The sequence below is a fragment of the Phaenicophaeus curvirostris genome, chromosome 11, assembly GCF_032191515.1.
Source record: "Phaenicophaeus curvirostris isolate KB17595 chromosome 11, BPBGC_Pcur_1.0, whole genome shotgun sequence".
Classification (NCBI taxonomy): Eukaryota; Metazoa; Chordata; class Aves; order Cuculiformes; family Cuculidae; genus Phaenicophaeus; species Phaenicophaeus curvirostris.
In genome coordinates this window covers 11,078,407-11,095,208 of record NC_091402.1, presented here as the reverse complement: position 1 = coordinate 11,095,208, position 16,802 = coordinate 11,078,407, and the positions used below count along the sequence as shown (strand labels likewise).

The following is a 16,802-nucleotide window of genomic DNA, read 5'->3' as shown; positions in this document are numbered from 1 at the left end:
GAATGAAAGACAAACTCTGAGAAGACGTAATATGCTTGGAAAGCTAGAACCCACTCAAAGGATATCAGCTTCAAGCAATGTGAATTTGACCTTTGTTATTACTTTACCATAAATCTGGAGACCTAGGCAAGAAACAGGGGACCGGGGGGGAGGGTGTCTCTTTGCTATGTTTCTTTAGAAAGAAAAAGTTCTGCTCTTAAACTGAGGAAAAACTTCAAATGTTAGAGATTTGGAATATTAAGGTCTCTTGCTTTGAAAGTCACACAGATCACAAACAGCTCATGGAATGGTATTTAGAACTATAGATATTCCCTTCATTAATTTTCTTGAAAGAGTTTTTTTTTTTTTGAAAAAAATCACCACGATAAAGCAGGAATTCCTTTCCTCAATGCACTTCTCCTCATTCTAACGGGGAAAAGCAAACACCTTGGTATAGACAAAGAGCCCTTCACGGCCCTCTGGCAGTCTTTGGCAGGAAGCATCCTCTGGATTGGCTGCTTTTAGACTGAATTCTTTCTCCTCTTCAAAATATCCTCCACTCACTGATGCTAGAAATTCACCTAGTCACTTAAAACTAGTAGGGGAAATGAGATTTAAACTACCAGCCACCACCCTAGCCTACCTGATGCAGCAAGGTAAAACCAGCTCTGCCACATTTCCCTTTATGTAGGTTATGGAGGAAAATAACAAATAACGAAGTCATAGAAGCTCACTCATGGACACCGCCTCTCATGTCCAAACCTGTAACAAGGCAATAAACTATGGGTTTCAGCACCACAACAACGCCCTGCCACCACAGCAAGTGATCAGCATGCACAACCCATTTTTTTTTTCCTTTGAGTCATGCTGAAAAATCTCTGATTTGTAGCTTTGGAAAGCCTCCACATTCGTGTTTAAATTGAAATGATATCCTCCCTGTCAAAACATGCCTGAGGGCAAGTCGCTTATGAAAAAAATAAAGGAAAAAAAAAAAAAAGCCCAAAATCTGAATTTTCTTGTCTGTCTGCTCTGAGTCATAACATCTGCCATAGTGAGTGTCTCCAGCCAAATAAAGGAAGACGTTTTTCTACGGAGAGAATCCTCCAAATAAAAGCAGTACCCCAAAACAGGAGGAGTCTGAATCACATCTCCATAGCTGTGATAAGATCTGAAGGCTAAATATTAGGAGCCAGCAAACATTAGTATTTCAGCTTTCCAGAACTTCTCATATGCCTGCACAAGACACAGATCTGAATTACATACATATATATTTATAAATAGAAGATATATGTGCACTTGCATGCATATATTCATAAGCACAGGCATTATGCTTAATTTCAAGTTTGAAAATTCATGTCTCTGGAATAAAGAAGAAAATTTGATATGCTCCATATTGAGCTGCTTTTGTTTGTTTCCCTTGCAGTCACATCAGATGTTGCTGGTGTGTTGATTATTTTCAGGGAAGATTAATATCAGATTCAAAAGCCCAAGGCAAAAGCTATTGCCTGTTGCACAAAACTGTTTAGGAAAAAAAAAAAAGTATAGATATTATCTCTAAATTTATCCCAAATTATCTTCTTTTTCCATGAACTGCCATCATGGTTAAACAATTCCATGCAAAGACATACACGTATAGTAAGTAATAAAATTAATTGTGTGTGTACATACATATTTCTTTTATGGTGTACCAACATCTTATCCACCCAAACTACTATCTCTTAAGAAACAGCCAGGACACTCAGTTCAAAGACAACTGTGAAAAGTCTTGCAGGAGGCAGTTACAGAATAATCGACCCAAGGAGACATTAATTTCCGATCCCTATATTTAGAAACGGCCAATAAACTAAAACATCAGACTATCTCAGAGGGTCATAATAGATTTGTTTCATTTTATTTAACTGAAGGTAAATTCACAAAATAGCCCCTGGCCTTCAGAAGGCTGAAAGGGAATTGTGTTTCTATTGGATTGTTTTCTTTCTATAAAAAAAAAAAAGAAAAAGAAAAATCACTTCAATAGAAAGCATCTGCTCACCAGGCTGAGGTGGTCAAGATGCAACCGAGATGGGTGGTTCTGTACAGAATGCATTAGAAAGGTCTAAAAATAAGTATGGTGCAAGATAAGCAATTTAGTTGTGTTGCTAATATGTTCTTACTTTTGACACTAAGTATAACTGTGTTCCAAATAACACAACCAGAGAAGACTAAACAGGCCAAAAATAAGGAAAATATTAAGGTCCCCTTTAAGAAAGGAATGAAAAGAATTATCAGCATTTCAGATACAGCTGAAGTGTTTCAAGGAATGAACATGACAGACATATAAGTATTTATGAAAACAGATGAAACTAGGTCAAATAGTCACTTTAATGACCACATTGGAATTAAAAGGCAGCAATTGTAAAATCGGAAAGAAAATCACAATAACTAACTCTCGTAACTCTCTGAAACAAAAATGTTATTGATACAAAGGGCATAATGATTAAGAGAATGATTAGATGTTTGAAGTACAAACGATAATACTTTCCCAAGGCAGGACAAGATTTTATAAGGGTTATTGATCTCATTTCAGGACAGAAGCCAAGCAGTGAGTGCTTGGTAAGAAGAAAAAAAGCAAACAAACAAACAAACAAATATCTTTCAGGAACATTGTTCCTTAATTGTGATAATGACAGTTCAGTGGAGGAGGAAGGAAGGCTTGGGGTTGGGGTTTTTGGTGTTTTAGGTTGTTTTGGATTTTTTTTTTCCCAGGGTGTTGAGTCATCTAGTATTAGTTATTAACAGAGATAGGATTCTAAGTTAATTGGATCTTTAATCGGATTGAATAGGGTAATTCCTACCTCTCTGTGTTCCTAGCGGATGTCACAAAGTCATGAGTTAAACACTGAAGTGCTGCTCTGATTTGAGAGCAGCTTGTAGGGAATCCTTATGCAAAGCCAATTATTCAGATATTCATTGAGAAAGAAAATTATCATCAAAGTCAACAGAATTCTGTCAGTCCTTTGTAACAATTACTGTCCAGTTAATAAATGATTACAGGTAGCACAGACATTCTTGTGTGATATTTTTTTTTCCACAATAAAACAGTTTATTACAAGTTGTCAGTCTTCATTTCAAGGAGACTATTACCATAATAAGCCCAAGTTTTAGGGCAGTCCTGAAAAAACTATGGTCCAGAAGTCAGAAAACTGCTTTTCATTATTGCTGGCTATGTGCAATGCTTATGGAATACAAGGCAGAAGTAGTTGACCCATGCAGAGCTGCAGGTAACTGGGTGCTCCAATCTATCACAAAAAGTTTCTGATAAAGAGTCCAAAGGAAACACATTGCCAGTTTCGGTTTTAAAGAGAGTAGTTATTTCACAATCTTTTCAATGTAGGAAATATTGCTAAACTAAAGTTGTAGCTTTGTGATGGAGTTGTAAAGATTAATGTATGTGAGCTCTTTCCACATAACGACTACAGCAGTATTCTCTGCTGTGGACACAACACAAAGCTTTTAACACTTTTTCTGGAAAACTGATTTTGAGTCCTGGCTAAAGAGCTTCCATGATAGCAAAGCGACTTACATCTGTTTCGCTTTCATTATAACTGGAGATCTACAGAGAAAAACAGCAGCAAATTTACCTGGACCATCATTTTGACTGAAACACTACACTTGCCCACAGAATAAACACCATATGACATTTTAATTACCTAATTATTTGGGCACTGTGAGCACTGGAAATACAGCTTGTCTCTTCTTCAAAAAAAGAAGACAAAAAGTCACTGATCTGATGAAACTCTTTCGGGACAAACACATACAGAGACAATACACAACAAAAACAGCCAAGACCACATAGAATTCCCTGATGAATTTCCCAATAATGTTGTTTTAATGTATAAATATAGGGTTCATGATTTTTTTTTCTATGTATAGCTGATATCAATGAAGTGAAGGTCACATGAGAGACCACAGCAGCAGCTTGCCACTGAAAAGGTATCAGCTAGGCTATGGCACGATTTCCCAACACGCCCTTTGCTTCTGGGGAGCACGGCACAGCTCTCTCAGTGGGATATATCCCTTGGTTCCCTCAAATCTGAACGAAGGTGATTGCACTGTCTTCTCTTACAACAGCAGAACAGGGGGCCAATGGTGCCAAAAGCCCAAACCACAAATAGGAGGTTTCTTCATCATCATTAACAAAGCAGAGAATCTAAAATTGCTGTTTTGACTACAAAACAAATGACTCTAGCTCTGCCAACACTCAAGGTGTACCCAATGCCAAAACTCACTTTGCTGAGACATATGCTCCCATATTCATATTCAGAAACAGAAGCTCCTTCTCCAGCTAAAATTCTCTTCTTTGTCCTTTGAGTGGCTGTTTCTCCTTTTTGTGTTTCCCCTTTATGTTCTTCCCTTTTCTTATCTTATGCCTTTGATTGCCCTTTGCATGCTCACAGATTTTAAGGCCTTTGCACCCTTCTGTATGTCGCAGGCTGCTGTGCTGTTCCCTATTGCCTGCAAATCATATCCAGTAGCTTGTGTTTGACTGATCATATCAGACAAGGTAACTGGTTTTGACTTGAACACATCATAGTTCATTCCAGTGGTTAATCACAGATTAAAACATGTGTTTAATATCTAATTTAAAATTGTCTAGCTCCAGCTTCTAGCTATTGGATCTTATTATTCTTTTCTCTTCTTGATTAAAAAGCTGGATCTGCTTTCCCCATGAAAATACTTGCTCCTGTAATCAAGTCCCCTCTCAATCCTCTTTTTGATGAGCTAAGCAGATTGAACTTTCTAAATCTCTCACTGCAGGGAATTTTCTCCACTCTTCAAATCAATACTGTTGTTTTTTTCTAGACTCCACAGTTTTGTAAACCCTCTTTTCAGCTGTTGACACCAAAACTGGCCATAGCTTTTCAGCGTTCTCATGCACTGAGATAAAAACCCTGTGTCAAAGGATCCCACTAGTCCTTCAGCCACAGCATCACAATCTTCCTTTTCCACTCTGACCCCTCCAATACCATTTCACAGTAACTCTTCTCCTTCAAGGAGACCCTCTTCTAGTGCATTAGTTGAGGCACAGACTGTCAGGGGGACAGGAGAAAAGGCAACATCTTGCCAGCTGGTCAGTCTATACCACATAGCTTATTATGATTATTTCCCTACTACTGATATTGCCTCATCCACAACTTTGGCAGCAGTAATTTAATCTTTGTGTCCAGATTATTGATGGAGGCATCAAACAGTTTCAGGACTAGTTCTCATTCTTGTGAAACTGCACTAAACCCACGTCTTGCAATAAAGAACCCCCATGGAGAAATATCTTCTCAGCTCTATTAGCTAAATCTTAATCCATTAAACAAGACTGTTAGTAATACTACATGCTAAGTTTGTTGGGACTTTTTTTGTTTGTTTTTTAACTGAGATTTCATGAGAGATCAAATCTAACACCTAGAAAGCTCTGTCACAATGCTTAGTTACCCAAATCTATCAAATGCATAACCCCATCAGGAATGGGCTCCCTTTTCAGAAATCCACAGTGACTGGCCTTAATTATCTCCCTATTCTTTAACTTGATATTAATTCAGTCCTCTATCAATTTATCCATTATTTTTCTGGGATTGGTGCCAAACTCTCCAGAAAATAATCCCCTACCTCCTTCTGCTTTCTCTTTTTCTAAATGTGCTTCTCCAGTATTCCCACAGTACACCAAGACACGTGGGATAATGGAGCCAAAAAATACTTTGTCATCTTTGTATGATATATCACCCTATCTCTTCCAAAGACACTAAACAAGACTTTTTTCCAATAGACAGTTTATCCCTCCTATCGGCCTTGCCTCTCTTTCACAGCACCACTTCTGTCCACCCATCCCAGTTAATCTGTCACACAGGTACATGGATGCCAAATCCAGCTGCTGAGAACAATGCAGACTACAAAAGGTAGTGCCACAGCCCATTCATGAAAGACATTTCAGAGACTTAAGTGTTAGGTTTTAGCTGCAAAATTTGAATTTCAGAAGCAGTCAGCTTTGGCCTATCTGTATGATATTAACTCAGTAAGAAGGGTTTTCCAGGGATGCCCGTTTCACCACCCCACAGCATCCTTTTGAGTCCCCGTCTGAGAAGCACATTTAGCACCACATATTAATTGAGCTTTCAAGCACCAGCCCAGCACTCAGTGATCTTAAGTGGACTGGACACTGTCTCTTCTCAAAGGTGCACCGCAAATTGCCGCATTAGCACCACACAACCCTAATGCAGTCAAGCATTCGGAATATAAGCTGTCTTATATTATTTACCTGTAGCGAAGTTACAGTTCAATTACTGAAGTAATATCTCATTCAGGCAGAACAAAGAAAAAAAAAAAGTATGCAAATGAGTGAATTTAAATTCACTTAATTTAAAGGTCTAAAATTTTTAAGGGCATATTACTTCCCTGGGGATATTTGTGTTTGGAGATTATAAAATACATAAAGCTATAAATGATTAAATGGATTGTCATTGCCTGAGCTGCAAAAGTTTGCATATGTTGCTCTTTTCAGTGAGTGAATTATATAATTAACACTGCAAATGTATAGAGTTCTTGCCTATATCTTATCCTATGTAAGGATAAAAAATTTGGTCTAATTACTACCCATTACAAGGAGCTTTGTGCATGGACAAGCTCAGCATACATTTCAGAGCATTACGGGGTAGAGGTCTGTATGAAGAATGTTGCTTATATGCTGAATAAAAAGATTATTCTTATCAAGCGTGTCACAAAAAAATACTGGATTCATGAATAGCTCTCGATGCTTGTTGCCTATTGGGTTTTTTGCTGATTTTGTTTTGTTTGGGTTTTTTTTAAGTAAACACTGAGGAATATATATTTATTTTTTTACACACCAATGATGAAATCTTGCTATGCAGCTGGAATTATGTCAGGTTTCACTGTACGGTGATGTCTGACAGGCAGAATGGCTGACAGTGAAAATTTCCTGCAGTGGCAGGATAATTGGGTACAATGCTCTGAAAGGTTGGATCCTGCACACATGGAAATAAATGGGAGAAACTTCCTTTTCTTTAGGGGCTGCATAACCAGTCCAGCTGTATTACTTTCTGGTGCCACCACACTTGCTGCACTTTAATAAAGCTTTGTGCCATAATATAGCACAAAACAGCTCTCAATTTTCAGCAGCTCCCTGGGACATAACATGAAGCTGAAAAGGTGAGTCCAAGTGTTTCCCAGCAGGTAGGCACCATCTGGGCAGACATTAGCTGAAAAGCACCTGCCAGCAGGGTGGGCAAAATCACTGGTTGAGTGCTACAGAGACACAGACAGCAGGGATGCTGCAATTCGACACAATAATCAGAGATAATCAAAATCCCAGATTTAGGTGAAAGCCTAAGTCAAACCACATTCAGACAATAATAGAAAGGTGCATTTGTCATGCAGGTAGTACACCCCCAGCAATTACTGTGGATTTCAGTGGTAACCCTGTAAACTTAATGAAGTAGGTATGCCTTAGCTTTGTACATCTGGGACAGTCCTTTAATCACTGTTACTGTGTAGCTTACAGGATGACATCTGTAATTTGTATGACTTGGAAAACAGGAGTATTTTATTGTTTTCTGCTTATTTGTTTCCAGTCAAAATAAGAGACAAGGATATGCTACTTGATAGGAGACACTATTATAAAGCTCATAATATGCCTTTTTGCAGCGAGCCCGAGCCTGCAGCCTCTAACAGCATTTGTACTGATGGACACGATGAGCCCATGTAGACATCAGACACGATTCTCCAGAAGCCCAGATGGCGTAAGTCACTGTAACTCAATCATCCTCAGCTGAACCACAGTAATTTGTATCAGTCAAGGACCTGAGCCATTATGCCTCTTTCTCAAACTGGTTAGATTGTAAATTAGATTTTCATCACTCCTGGGACAAAAACCTGACTCTGTGGAGGTCAGTGGGAGTTTGACCATCTATTTCAGTGGCGCCGTGACTTCACCAGTGGTTTTCATGTGCAATGTTAATCCTGAAAGTCACCACAGTGTATCAAGTTTATTGCTTTCTTAAAAAATATAATAAAATAAATTCCACCATTAGTACTTCCAGATACTAGTAGTTCAATTCCGTGTTACCTTCTTCTGCTCAAATGTAACAAAAGAAATATTTATCTCAAAGGATTTTGGATTTTAATTACCAAAATAGCTACAGTTTTGATTGATGCTCCAGCAGAAGTCATAGTCAAAGTAAGTCAAAGTAAGTAGTAAATACAAGTTATTCAGCTGTAAACTGTCTTACGACCAAGAAGATCAGATGGGACCTTCTTAGACTCATATTCAGGTCAAAACAGAAATCCTCTAAAATCTATTCCCTGTAATGAAATTTTACTAGAACAAAGTCATCGTTGGAGTAACATGAAGGAATAACCTGTGCAAAATAAAGCCCAGGACCTTATCCAGTATAATAGCTGAGCAGTTGCCCCAGTTCTAGTTAATCCATGAGAAAACATATTCTGGTTTAGAGTATTTTACCTATGAAGAAGTAAAACAAACAAATTCAGCAAAGAGACAGGGGTACAAGTATGCTCACAGGGCTGTATCAACAAATACAAACTATCCTGGTACCACAGAGGGAAAGATTTTAAGTGATGTGACAGACAGATCACCCTTGAAGAAATCCGCAGATGCTTAAAAATCTACAAACAATCTTTTACTATTGACAATTACCTAATTTCAGTAAAATGCAAAAAAAATTGTGCATCCTGTGAGTATACCTAAAAAATAATAGCCATTGAGTTAATCACTACTATTAGCTTAAAGCATTGTTATGGTATTTTGTAACAGAAAAATTCTGCCCTGGAATAATAATTTTAATTTTCCTATAAGCAGAGCAATTACTCATCAAGGCTGATTTTATTTCAAGCACTGGGGATACAGCAATGGCACCAGTCATTTTTTACTGAAACATTGTTCCAGGTTTCCATCAGTTTTAATACTGTAATACATACGACATACCTGAGCGATGCATTTTTCAAATATACTTTAAAGCTGTGGGAATACAGCCCATAAAGGCAGTGCTCTCCTCCGCCTTCCAAGTGCCATACAAGCACAGCAGGCAGCATTCAAAGCCACATCTTCAGTATCAGCCAGCAGGAAAGGCTGACAGGGAATTGGTTGTGTCACACTTGAAGAGTCACCAAAGGAGAGACGGACTGAAAGGTGGATAGGCCCGATTCTGCAATTTATCTTTCCCTACTACTCTTAGGAGATTACTGCCTAACTAATTAATTTCAGCCAGGAGGCTGTCCTGGATAGTGACTGACAACCTTTCACTGTCGCCTCTAGGGTATCCCAAAAAATGGAGACACTCAAAATGAGATTTTCAAAGCACTAACTCATCTGATTAAACTATCTAGAAAGGTAGGAAGACTTGGTTCACTGAAATGCTTAGATACTCTTCTTTGGAACTGAAGTCCTGTGCTTTCACTACTTGGTTTGTTTAAAGTTGAACTTTCTATTCACAAGGGCATTGGGACATCCCAACCATTACAGACCCCTTCGCATGGGTTCACCCTGCCTTTAAAGTTACAGTCCTGTCCACCTCTAAAAAAAGACCAGTAACCACATGCACACGTGAATGCACAACTCCTGCGCTGCCATCCACAATCTCACATGGAGGTGGAGGAGGAGGCAGCAGCAGTGGGCGCAGCAGGAGCTTTGCCAGACAGGTGAGAGCAGAGCAGGTGGAGTCCAGGCAAAAGACCAAGAGCATTTGCAGAGTGATGTGAAGGGCCCCAGTGCTAATTTTGCTACTGCATTGGGGCAGCCCAAGGGGAAACAAAGTCCATGGCAGGTATGCAAGGTTCACTTTTTCCTTCCTCCTTGATTGCTAACATGGGGAGGATGAAATGGGAACATTAAAGAAGCTTTGGTTTTGCCACAGCAGTTGTTTGGAGGTTACCTGTTGGGAGCTCAGCATAGGGCTGTCCCTGAGGCAGCTCAGCCTGGCCGACAGACTGGCTATTACAGCCAGATCAGGAGCCATCTGTTAAAAATATCCTCGAAAGCTGCACTGTTACAGAAACAATCCTGCCCAGGCTCAGCAATTGGCTCCTTCTTCCTCAGCAGCTCAGGGCTGGATTCAGATATCTCTATTTCTTCTGTGCAGGAGAACAGGAGCAAAGATGAGGAGGTATCCAACCAGGTCATCCCTGTCCTCCCCAGTCTCCCTTTCACCCTCACTAGCCTGAGTCATACGCCCACCACACTTCTAATTTAATTCCATCGTGTTGCCAACTCAGCAAAAGTAGAAAAACACCTGAAAAGAGAAACTGGCCACTTCATCAATAATTGGAGAAAAGAGGCCTAGCAAGGGGCAAAAGAAATTATGAAAACTTCTTATATGGATCAGGATCTGCACCTGGAGGTCACACTCAAAACAACTAACACTAGTCCAGCTGTAACCATAAACACTAATTTAAATGATAAACTAGTTTCCATCCGCATTTTGTGGATTTTCATGCATTCAGGTGTAATCAAAGAAGAAGGAAACATCTGCTAGGGAATGCTGCAACCTTCAGAAAATAACACATCACCACAGCCATCACAGCTCCACACGATGCATTTCACACAGGGTGCCTGGACACACTTGGAGGAGAAACCCAAGACACCAAATATTACCATGACCATCATCTATTTATAATGCAGAGGCAATCACTGCAACAGCAAGCCCTAATAAGCATTTGGGTATGCAAATTCACTTACAGAAATCAATGCATAAAACAGATACAAGGAGAGCAGCTGGGGGAAAAATAAAAAGACCAAACACAACAACCTTGAGGTTTTGGCATTGACTTTGTCACATAAACAACAACAACAAATAAACCAAACCCAGAACAAAATCAAACAAGCTCACACGTACCTAAATCTTTACCTAAATCTGCCCATGCCTAGAAAGGCAATTACAAGTACACAGATTATGAACTATAATAACCTTAGCCTAGGAGTATTGACAGACAATGCACTGAGATATGCTTCACTGTGGTCCAAATATGGCAGCAGTTATCATGGGCACTGCTACATCCCCTTCTAGTCCAATATGCCAGTAGATCACACAGTACTCAAGCTCTTTATCTAGGAAAGAAGTTAAAAAATCCTGGATACCTCCTTCTCACCAAGAGGGAGGAAGAACTCTTCCAGAATGCCAACTACTACCCAAGTAAAATAACTGCTATCCCAGACTGCAGTTCTCCTAGCCCTAACATGCCTTTTCTAAGTTACAGTTTTAGAAGGAAAAGGATACATCTGTACTAGCAAGAAGCAGAGCTCAAAAGGAGTAGATAAGCAAAGCAAAATGGTCCTGAGAATCCCAAATCCACCCACACACATTGCAAAGGCTTTGCTTCAGCTCTAGTCAAGAGGCCATGGGTGAAAAGCCCATTATCAGCTGAAGTGCAGAAACTAAACTCCTGAAACAGATATTCTGGCTTCAGTTCATGTGAAATTAATCTGGTTTGTGCAGCCTCCCAGAAACACAAACCAAAGCACTGTTAGTGTGGATGGGACAACAGCACAATTCTCTTTTCAAGGTGCACACCAGAACTAAAGATGCTGGCGTAAACGGACCCAAGTGCCCAATAAAAACTTCACTGATACAAAAACATAATTCAACATCTATGTACTCTATGCAAGATGCCACAAAAAGGTTAAAGCCCATATTGGTACTCTGGGTACACACAACCATAATAACATTTATCTTCTTCTGCTCTTTGAGTACTAAATCTGTTATTTCCTCACACAAAATAGATTTGTTAAGACACCAAAGCCCTTTGCGAGGACAACCTAGCAGGTCTCTCCAGCTATATGGACTATAGGATGGGCCAGACTGCCCCAACATAATTCAGACAACGATCAAACCTCATGTTGCATTTTGCATTTCATGTACTTATAATGGAACGTGGGGTAACTCAACGATACATTGCAGGACCTCACATCTTGTGATGGCATGAAGGCAACTGTTCAAAAAGCATTTGTAGATGACTGTGTTAAACTGACTTGTCCCGATGATGATTTTGGTTTTTGAACAGAAATCTAACTGAGAAAGAACAATTGGAACTTGTTATGAAACACCAAGCACACTACCATCAGAATATGGCTTACAAGTAAGATTCCTGCTTTTCTTTTCATACCCATGATACTCTCCAGACTCTACACCTAGGTGTCATGTTTAATGACACATAATCAAAGGTTGTTATAAGCTGGGCTTTGTGCTAGCAGAGAAAAAAAATTAACAAAACAGAATTTCTACCTTACTGGACAAATACACCAAAAGAAATTGTGGCATCTTAGTGGGTTGCTAAGCAACCAAGAGCTCCAGTGTCACTTGTTTGTGATCAATTCAAGTCATTCATCAGACTCTGAAGCACCAGCTCAGGAATTCCAACAAATCTGTGCCTTGGGAAAGCCACGGGGACTTCCTGCCACAAAATAACACTTTCTTTCCTCCAAGATAAACTTTGTAGATGTTCTTTTGATCTGTGTGATATGTTAATTCATTATTCTTAACATACTGCTAATGGGAAGAGCTATAATTAACTAACTACAGCATTGTAAAGCATGCAAGATAAACTGAACTAATTAGTAGTGTTTAAAGTAGTCCCTGTCCTCTCCCACTGGGGAGAGGAGCAGATCCTTCCTTAGCACAGGAGCAACTGTCCACATCACCGTTTTCTCTTATATATTACTACCTTTATCATTTCCATTTGAAGGAAAAAATGAAAAAAGTATATTTTTATTGGCAAACAAGATGGCTACAATTCAAGCCACTTGAGGTCCACACACATGGTGTGAATAATGTAATTTTTCACTTAAATGAAGGTTTATCTGCTGGATTTCTCAGGATAAAGAAGTGGATTGTTGTATTTTCTTTCATTAAATTTAATTTCTGAAGTATCCATAATAATTACATTCACACTGAGAGCAAGTTAAATGTAATCAAAGTGCATATAGCTGAAATACAGTCTCTTTATTTCCACTTTGTATGCAGGCTTCATTTTATTCCTGCTTTGATAAAAACAATAATAACGTGCAACAGTTTAGAGAAGGAACTGGTTTAAAAGACGTGCACTGCACAAGGCATAACTTATGCAACACTTGGATTGCTGGCAGGTGTATTTTACTGAAGATATTTAATGATACTATCAAATATATTGTGCAATATTCCTGAAGGAACTCCTGCAAACCTTGTTATCTTATCTTTTGCATCTTATTTTAATGTGACATAGCCTGGTGTTGTAGTTCTTCTGTAAACCAAGCTCCACTGACAGCAGATACTCAGCCTAAGTAAGGACCACATAAACTGGCTAACAAGAATCTTCTGGTTTTCTAATGACCCATTGGGAGAGATGTTGTTTGGTTTGTTTTTATTGTTTTGAAAGACAAATGAAATCCATTACTTTTAAGCAACAGGAAAGCGTTTACTCAGCAGCAGACGTGAACTCTTAATACTTCATGTCAATAAAAGGCAAGCAGAGGATTGCAGGAAGCAATGGGCAAAAGATCATGTGCACAGCTGCAGTAAGGGAATGTTGCAAAAATGGTCAAAAAGCACATATTCATTTTAAGGCACACATTTTTTTTCCCCTTAACCTTTCCTCAAACCTGTAATTAGACTCATAATATTTATTATTTATTGCTTATGGAATAGTATTTGGGAGACCTACATAACACCTATTTAACTCAGTCACATCAAATGAACCTTTGACAACCACACACAAATACTACCCGTCAAGTCTCTGGTGAAATCTTCCAAAATATAGAATCATAGAATTGTTTAGGTTGGAAGGGACCTTAAAGATCACCTAGTTCCACCCCCATTCCATGGGTAGGGACACCTTCCACTAGACAAGGTTGCTCAAAGCCTCGTCCAACCCAGCCTTGTTTCAATCAAAACTGTTCCTATGTAGCACTGAGAATTAATTTCCTTGTTTTAGATCAGTTGCATAAGGGTTGAATACCTGTATATTATCCAATACATCACAACTTAGCTCCTTTCAACCCAAAAACGTGAAGCAAAGCAACACTAGTCATAGGAGAAATACATTAAAAGTCTATATAAATTTACTGTGTCCTACTGTTAGAAAACAGAACGCCCTTGCATCAGGAAACCAAAATTTAGTGGAGACCTCTGATGCTCTGATCATGCAACACAGATTAATAAAACACAGGACAAGACAGTAAGGTTTAAAAGATTCTTACAGCTCTCCTGCAACACAATCACATCAGTTTCCTCATTAAAAAAGAAAACAAACAAACAACGCGGGGAATATTTAATTATTTAGGTATTGCAGGAAGAAAAACTCCACAAAATGATTCGGAAGGAAAGAAGAAACAAGTGTTTGCTACAGACGCGCGACATCCGGGCTTGCAAACTTGAACACCCCGAAACCAACAAGAAAACGAGCGCCCCATCCCCATTCCCAGCCTGGAGCTCGGGGAGCGCTCCGGACCCACCGCCCACCGGGATCCGCACCCTTCCCCACACCTGCCCCGGGCAGCCGAGCCGCTCCGGAGCCCGAGGGGAACCCCGGGGGGAGCCCGAGCGGAGCCCCGGGGGGAGCCCGAGCCGCCCGGCTGGGATGCGCGGGGACCGGGACCTGCATCCCCGGGCGCCGCGCTCCGCTCCGCGGGTACCAGCTCGCCCCTCCGTGCCCTCATCGCTTCGCCTTGCGGTGCGGGACCAGGTGCGGTATGGAAGCGGGGAGGGGCGGGAAGAGATTAAAAAATACTACTACTAATTAAAGAGGCTTTGGGTAGAAAGGCAGGGCGGCCCCCGCGGTCCCAGCGCCGCGCACCCGCTCCCCCCTCCGCGTTACCTTGCGGAGCCGGCGGCGATGGGCGTTGGGGCGGCAGGACTCTGCGTGTCCGCAGCCCCCGTCCCGGCTTCTCCAAATTAGTCGCTCCACCCCGTTAAGGAGAAAAAAAAAAAAAAAAAAAAAAAAAGAGAGGAAAAAAAAAAACAAACCCAACCAAACCCGCTACGCACCCAGGAGAAGGAAGAGGGGTCCCTCCGTGACTGGCATCAGTATCTCCGCCGGCAGGGCTTGCAGGCAGCCATGGCAACGAGCCCCGCGCCTCCCGCAGCGCCCCCGCCCCTCGCCGCTCCCGCCGCCCGGGGGGCGCTCCCCGAGCCGGGGCAGCCCCGGGCACCCCGCACCGCCCCGGGGTCCCGGCCCCGAGCCGTCCCCAGGCAGGGGACAGGGCAGAGAAAGCGGGGCAACTGCCCACCGGCAAGCCCCTCTGCAGCTCTCACCTGGTCGTGGTGGCTGCGGGGCTCCCAAACCTGGACGGAGGAGGGAACGGGCGCTGCCAGGGAACCGAGCGCGGTCCCCGCCCCCGTTCCACCCTTCACTCTGGGTGCACAAGAGTCATTTCTTTTAGAGAAAGAGATGAGGAGCTGCAGAACATCAGATGGGGTTGGTCAGTTTCCCCCCCCTGCCTCTGCACTGTCCTCTGCGAACAACCTGTGCGTTCATCATTGCAACTTCTAATATAGAATCATCGAATAACCAGGTTGGAAGAGACCCACCGGATCAAGTCCAACCGTTCCTATCAAACACTAAACCATGCCCCTTAGCACCTCGTCCACCCGTGCCTTAAACACCTCCAGGGAAGGTGAATCAACCACCTCCCTGGGCAGCCTGTTCCAGTGCCAAATGACCCTTTCTGTGATTTTTTTTTTTTCTAATGTCCAGCCTAAACCTCCCCTGGCAGAGCTTGACGCCATTCCCTGTTGTCCTGTCCCCTGTCACTTGGGAGAAGGGGCCAACTCCCTCCTCTCCACAACCTCCTTTCAGGTACTTGTAGAGAGCAATGAGGTCTCCCCTCAGCCTCCTCTTCTCCAGGCTAAACACCCCCAGCTCTCTCAGCCGCTCCTCATAAGGCCTGTTCTCCAGCCCCCTCACCAGCTTTGTTGCTCTTCTCTGGACTCGCTCCAGAGCCTCAACATCCTTCTTGTGGTAAGGGGCCCAGAACTGAACACGGGATTCAAGGAGCGGTCTCACCAGTGCTGAGTAATATTTTATGTATTCAAACCGGTGAAAATCTTTTCCTCATTTTTTGTGCATATCCCTCTTCCTAATTTTTGCTGCATGTGCCCTACAGTGCATGCAGACCCAAACCCCATCAGGTTAGTGTGCATGCTTGAATGCCTGGACTTGCTGCCTGTATGGTTAACTTCTGTAATCCCTTTGTGGAACGAGCTACATTTTTAAGTGATTGGTGAAGACAGTCATCACAAATCTGCCAGTCATTTTCCTAAACACTCCTGCCAGAGACACTGTGTGGAGGTGGGGAAGGTCAGACATAATCATTTTCATGAGGACTTCGACTTCTCAGACAGTTCTCTGTCTCACCACTGACCTTTGGGTGTTTTTTCCTTTCTTTGAGCTTTGTCTAACGCATGGAACAATAATCATAAACATTCCTGGACTAAATCGTAAAACCATCCAATAGAGTCACGGTTAGCACTCATGGGGTTTACTATCATTTCAGTTAAAGATTTTTTGGGCAGTAGTAATCAGAATTTGTTGATGTATTGGCAAACTCGTGTTGTTCATCTCCAGCAGATTTAGGTAGGTGAGCTTACTTTTTGGACAGGAAATAATTAAATTTAAGGAAAGGTATTATAAACTGAAGATGGTAGTAAAAGAAAATAATCTGAAAACTAGTAGGGCAAAGAGTAGAATGATTTCATATGCTTACAATATGTTAAGAAATCACATGCATAACTGTTAAAGCAATGTTAGGCTTGATATTTTAGTCATGCAAAGTTAGGCAATTTGTAGGTATA

The 16,802-nt window shown here is 41.3% G+C and overlaps 1 protein-coding gene across 7 annotated transcripts in view; it reads right to left on the bottom strand.

Moving 5' to 3' along the window:
• The window catches only part of CHL1 (cell adhesion molecule L1 like), a 141,734-nt gene extending 126,644 nt beyond the window's left edge, over positions 1 to 15,090 (bottom strand). For 5 of the 7 annotated variants that reach the window (XM_069866246.1, XM_069866251.1, XM_069866252.1 and 2 more), the window contains exon 1: positions 14,997 to 15,090. The gene's annotated coding sequence lies outside the window, so the exon portion shown is untranslated. Of the gene's footprint in view, positions 1 to 3,541; positions 3,562 to 14,826; positions 14,845 to 14,996 lie in introns of those variants that run through there. The other 2 variants (XM_069866247.1, XM_069866248.1) reach the window with 2 other exon arrangements.
• Between the last annotated feature and the right edge of the window lie 1,712 nt (positions 15,091 to 16,802).